Source organism: Leguminivora glycinivorella, chromosome 25 (assembly GCF_023078275.1).
Source record: "Leguminivora glycinivorella isolate SPB_JAAS2020 chromosome 25, LegGlyc_1.1, whole genome shotgun sequence".
In the NCBI taxonomy this organism is placed as follows: domain Eukaryota; kingdom Metazoa; phylum Arthropoda; class Insecta; order Lepidoptera; family Tortricidae; genus Leguminivora; species Leguminivora glycinivorella.
The window spans coordinates 4379843-4386301 of NC_062995.1; the positions used below are offsets into that span (position 1 = coordinate 4379843).

Consider the following 6459-nt stretch of genomic DNA (forward strand, 5'->3'; position numbering starts at 1 on the left):
CAGTTATATACCTAACTTAAAATATATTTTTATACGACGTAGGTTACAAACAAGCATACAGCTCGCCTGATGGTAAGCAGTCCCCGTAGCCTATTGACGACTTTAACTCCCGACCTGCAAATCAACATACGCGTTAACATTAGGATATTGGTCCGACATCCGATATCGGATCGGATAATATGAAAACGCACTAAGGCGTTTAAGAATTGGGTGAAGACATGGAAAAATTCGCACACATCCAGCAGGCCTCCGTGGCTCAGTTGGTGAAGAGCGGCTGGACCACAATCCAGTAGGTTGCAGGTTCGAGTCCTGCCAAAGGTGTGATTTATTTCATTTTTCCTTTAATTTTATTTAAAGTATCGGTTTGACGGAGTCGGGTAATGGTAACTTCGTTTAGCGCAGCGGCCTGAAATTTTTATGCTTTCCGGCCGGAGGACAGAAAATGTATTTTTCCCCTCACTAGCTCGGAAACACGTGTTTTGTCCTTTAATACCAGCGGGTAAAAACGCATTTTATCCACTAGTGGGTAAAGTAATTTGACCTTGAATAAAGTCAAATTAACTGCTTTAAAATTGGTAAAAGTAGGTGAATCTAGTAATAAAGATGATTTAACACCTGTGAAACTACTGGAAGCAGTGATAAACGCAGTTTTTGCATTGTAGTTTCCTCGCTATAGTGAGGGGAAAAGTTTTGTGTTACACTCGGGTGCAAATGTATTTTACTCCTCGTGTGTTAGAAAACTCGTAAGTTCAAGATTATATTCTCGAACCACTCGATTCGCTCGTGGTTCAACTATAGAATTACACACTCGACGTTAAAATACAACTTTGCCCCCTTGTATAACAAAGAACTATTTCAGTACAGATGGTGTTTTTTTTATACACTAGGGCGAGAAGTGGTTCATTACATGTCAGGTCGAATCTTCGGAGTGCCATCTGTACTGAAAAACGTCGTACGATACACGTGCGAAATGGAAATTTGTAACTCGTGGCGATTTAAAACACTCCCTTCGGTCGTGTTTTAATTTATCGCCACTCAATTCGAACTTCCATTTTTTCGCACTTGTATCGTAATGTACTATTATGATACATGTGCGAATAAAATTACCTATATTTCACAATTGTATCATAATTTAGAAGATGATAAAATGAATTAAACCAGAATATTATATACTTAAGAATTTATTTTCGATATCATTATTGTATTGCACAAAACAAATGTAGTAATCACAAATCAGTATTCCTTGTAATCGAAAGCAGAGTCAAATAAAAAAAAAACTTAAAGTAACTTAGGCTAAAATGGGAATTTAAAGACACACACTAACTATTAACCAACCAAAAAAAAACAGTTGGAAACTCCTCAAAAAGGCGCCTAAAATTGGAGCGGCTCTCTTAAAGAATGTAAAAGATTCGCGCCTATTTCACTGAAAGAAACACTTTTTTCTGGTTAACTAGCCCCATATCTGCATTTCAAGTTGACTTGCCGAGTCTTCAAAGATACATCAAAGAACTGGCCGGATGCCTTCTTGTTAGTCTGACGGCAGTTCAAAAATACTCGTCAACATCTTAAGAGTAAAAACGCCGTGAAGTTGTTCTTGCAGAATGAAGGCATCGAAGTAGATGTGCGTACCCTTGAAATCTTGCAGGATAGTCTTCATGGTTCAGTAAGGAAATCTCTTGAACTCCTGCAGAAGGCTATAAGCTCTTTGACTCGATAGAGTGGAGGTATAGACTTCTGTAAGCTCAGCGTCGGCGAAAGCTGGCGCGATACCGCTCAAACAAAGCGGCGCGCTCTTGTGTGGAAGGTCAACTCATTTTGGGGTGGTATCTGCAGAATGGAGTCGTTAGTATGCGTCCAACCCATCGCCTAGAAACAGTTCATCGTGCCCCCGGAACAGCTAGCGCTGCTGTAACCATGGGCACGGCAGCATTCGTCCTCTCTCAGCCGGTATACGGTCGCACACTTGGTCACAGGGCCCGACGCGAACAGCAATAGCCGTAGCCATGATAACGGCCAACACGACGAGGATCAGCAGGGTCTTCAAAGCCGCCATTTTGATTTAGAAATTTCAACTTGACGTTTAGATCAGTTGTGTGAAGATTCGCCGGACGCTGAGCTTTATATAGGCGGCGAACAACAATTTTGCCGGCATTTTCCTTATTTTGTTAGCTTGAGATAATAATATTTATCCAAACAGGTCAGGTTAGATATTTAATGATTGTTCAAGACGTAATAATAATCATATAGGTACTTTATATTATGTTGGTTGGTATAGGTTAGGTGTGTATAAGTAGGTACGTGTTGAAGTTCATTCAAAGGTCAAAATAATAACCATATTTAAAATACATATATTTAAACTTATGAATATTGATTTCATACAAAATTTAAGGCCTAGGCCGGGAAGTTTTTTTTTTAAATTTTCATTTACAAATATAAGCAAAAAAACATTAAGGACCTTTCTAAGAGACGTACTGACTGCAACTGCTAAGTAATATTTGGGCTGGTTAGATTTTTGTTTTCCTTTTATTTTTTTCTTTGCTCTGTTTATTTATTGATAGGTATGTTTATTCAGGAACGAAAACACTTTTTACCTTTTTACACTTACCTTAGAACACTTTATTTTACCACTTCGTCGGCGTGATTGATATACATATTGGTGCCAAGTTCAGCTTTCTAGTGCGACAGACATGGCGAATCTATAAGGGTTCTTAGTTGAGTACGGAACCCTAAAAAGTACAAAAAGATGTAGTTTGGTCGAAATGGAAAACAAAAGAAAAGAAAACTAAATATGCATATTAATTTACCTTTTATTTTCAAATTTACATATTGAAAGACAAATTAAGTATCACTATTACAAATAGAAAGTTGAACGAAAATCAATGAAAAATAAAGAAAAAGCTGAAATTACTGCGAGTGATACTATCTACTATTGTTTTATACTTATTAAAGGAAAATAGTACATTACGATACAAATACGGAAAAGAGGAAAATCGAAACGAGAGATAATAACAACATTAAGGGAATGTGACTTTGTAGCTTAGTTCCTATGGTAATAAGTACGAGTCTAGCCGGAGGCATTTTCCAATTTTTCCTTTAATATAAAAAACTAAAGCTAAATCAAAGTCACATAAGTATAGCTTATGTCGTCTTTTTATAGGTATAATCTTTTGGACACATACCTGTAAGAAGAATAGTGTAATCAAATAATAATGATTACCTATTAATGATGAATGATGATACGTCTAGTAAATCAGTAAAATATACATATACGTTGGTTCTTCTATGGCATATTTTCGGACTTTTTTTTATTAATATGAATGGGCTTACTCTTGACCACAGACTAGCCAAAGGCAAAGACGTGGCCTACGATGGAGTGAGCTCGCCCAGAAGATGCCTGTTCACCCTTGATTTGAAGGTCGCCGGGTTATATGAGCTCGGAAATATAGCCGCCGGCAAGGAATTCCACTCCTTGCGCATAAGAAAAGAAGAAGCGCTTCTTGCGAATTCGCGGAATATCTACCAAGAAAGGATGGAAACCAGACGTGCGTCTAAGAGTCCGATGGTAGAATATTTGACTGACAAATCACGGGCCATAAACACAAACAATGGGCTCATGGGTTTGTATTTCTCAGACGACAATAGTTATTTGTTATACAAGGGAGCAAAGTTGTATTTTAACCGAGTGTGGAATTGCAACACGAACTAGCGAATGGATTCTAGGGTTGAACTACGAGCTAGCGAACGGATTCTATGGTTGAACCACGAGCGAAGCGAGTGGTTCGAAAATAGAATCCTGAGCGAAGCGAGTAGTTCAAAAATAGAATCCTGAGCGTAGAGAGTGTTGCAATACACACGAGGTAAAATAACTTTGCATCCCGTGTGTAACACATAACTTTTCACCTCACTAAAGCGAGGAAATACGCTATTGCGTAACCACAAAATTAAAATGTTGAAAAAACCCCCGACCGCGATATAGTGGACCGATTTTAATGAAACATGGCTAAGAACACTCCCGACTAACTCAGCTTTCAGACAAAAAAACTAAATCAAAATCGGTTCATCCGTTCGAGAGCTACAATGCCACAGACAGACACACACACACACACAGACAGATAGACAGACAGACAAACAGACAGACAGACAGACATACACACAGACAGACACGTCAAACTTATAACACCCCTTCGTTTTTGCGTCGGGGGTTAAAAAACAACTGGAACATAATTGTGTCGCTTAACTTCAAAACTGGGTAAATCCATTCTGCTATAAGGTTGATTATCTTTTAGATCATATTATATTTTTTATATATTCAACCTTAAAGCAGAATGGATTTACCTAAGTTTGAAGTTAAGCGACACAATTGCACAGAAATAAGTCAATTTGCGTTTATTACAATTTCCACTATGCACCCACCGACACCACAAAAGTTTCAAATTAAGAATCAAGAAGAAAAATCTATTTGGGTGCGTTCCGTTTCACGCGTTTTGAGATTGCAATGTTACTTAAGGTGCGTTCTGAATAAGTACAGTGAAAAAGTCAAAAATACAATTTTTTGTACAATTTCAAGTGTTTTATGGTAAAATCATGTTATAAAATTGTTTGAATTTAGTGTTTTTAGTCGGATACAATTCGATATGAAATTATTTTTACGTTCACATCACATGATTTGTTAAGTCAATTTAAGTACAGGAGAAAATTGTCCCGTCTGGGACATGCCTTTACAAGAATTTATATTTAAAAAAAGTAACTAATGACACGTTCGGATTTCAAATATTCTTTGCACTCTTGTGGATAAAATGCGATTTTGCTATCTGTTTTTAAAGAATAAAAAAGTCCTTTCCGAGCTAGTGAGGTGAAAAGTACTTTTCAAGCTCTTCATTTGAGCAAAAGAAAGATAATATGCTAGAATACTGTTTTATCTTTGTGGCGTGTAAAACACACACATGCTGTCTCTCAGAGGCCGCAGCATAGAATGGTGAAAACCATAAATTAAATATAACAAGATCATACCATCCCATACATTAAAATGCGACCGCCTAAGACCGCGCTTACACTCCACTACACATAGATGGCGCCACAAAAAAAATGTCTTGTAGCTTTCGATTATACTTGTAGATGGCGTTAAGTGTCACTTTAATTGACACTTAATGCCAATCTACAAATAATCGGTGGCAACAAGGCAGTTTTTATGGCGCCATCTATGTGTGGTGGAGTGTAAGCGCGTTCGTAGGCGGTCGCATTTTAATGTATGAGATGGTATGATCTTGTTATATTTAATTTATGGTTTTCACCATTCTATGCTGCGGCCTCTGAGAGACAGCATGTGTGTGTTTTACACGCCACAAAGATAAAACAGTATTCTAGCATATTATCTTTCTTTTGCTCAAATGAAGAGCTTGAAAAGTACTTTTCACCTCACTAGCTCGGAAAGGACTTTTTTATTCTTTAAAAACAGATAGCAAAATCGCATTTTATCCACAAGAGTGCAAAGAATATTTGAAATCCGAACGTGTCATTAGTTACTTTTTTTAAATATAAATTCTTGTAAAGGCATGTCCCAGACGGGACAATTTTCTCCCTGTACTTAAATTGACTTAACAAATCATGTGATGTGAACGTAAAAATAATTTCATATCGAATTGTATCCGACTAAAAACACTAAATTCAAACAATTTTATAACATGATTTTACCATAAAACACTTGAAATTGTACAAAAAATTGTATTTTTGACTTTTTCACTGTACTTATTCAGAACGCACCTTAAGTAACATTGCAATCTCAAAACGCGTGAAACGGAACGCACCCAAATAGATTTTTCTTCTTGATTCTTAATTTGAAACTTTTGTGGTGTCGGTGGGTGCATAGTGGAAATTGTAATAAACGCAAATTGACTTATTTCTGTGCAAATGTGTCGCTTAACTTCAAACTTAGGTAAATCCATTTATTTGTCTTTAATTTTAAAAAATCATATATCGAAATTATACACCGTGTCTACCGTTTTTTGCGGTTATTCAGAGTGATACGAAAATTAAGGTTTTTTTTTTTTAAATTCTTACATTTTTTACCAATTTTTTTCAATATTTTTTTTTAAGTTACATAAAGCAATACCTTTCAAATGAAACATTTTTTGTCAAAATCGGACGACGTACAAAAAAATGAGATTTTTTTTTTGGGTTTCGTAACCGACCTCGCTACGCTCGTCGTTCTAAGGGATGAAATTATAATATCCTCGGAATTTTTAATTTTATTTTGATGTGTACTGTTACTATGTATTTTTCTGTGTCAGAAAAACATATTATTTCTGACTTTCTGGCAAAGGAATTTCAAAGTGGCCATATAAAGCGATCTTTCCCAACTTTGGCAACTTGTATCTTAAAAAATGCTAATCCGATTTCAATGCGGTCTTCAGTTTTCAACTACAAATTTATCTGTGTTCGATTAAAAAAAACTCGTATATC

The 6459-nt window shown here is 36.3% G+C and overlaps 1 protein-coding gene and 1 pseudogene across 1 annotated transcript in view; one reads left to right on the top strand and one right to left on the bottom strand.

The window, feature by feature from the left end:
- LOC125239273 (zinc finger protein OZF-like) overlaps nt 1-6459 on the top strand; it is an 85173-nt gene that overhangs the window by 39970 nt on the left and 38744 nt on the right. The gene's annotated exons all lie outside the window — the stretch shown is intronic.
- Nucleotides 1166-2111, bottom strand: LOC125239278 (annotated as a pseudogene).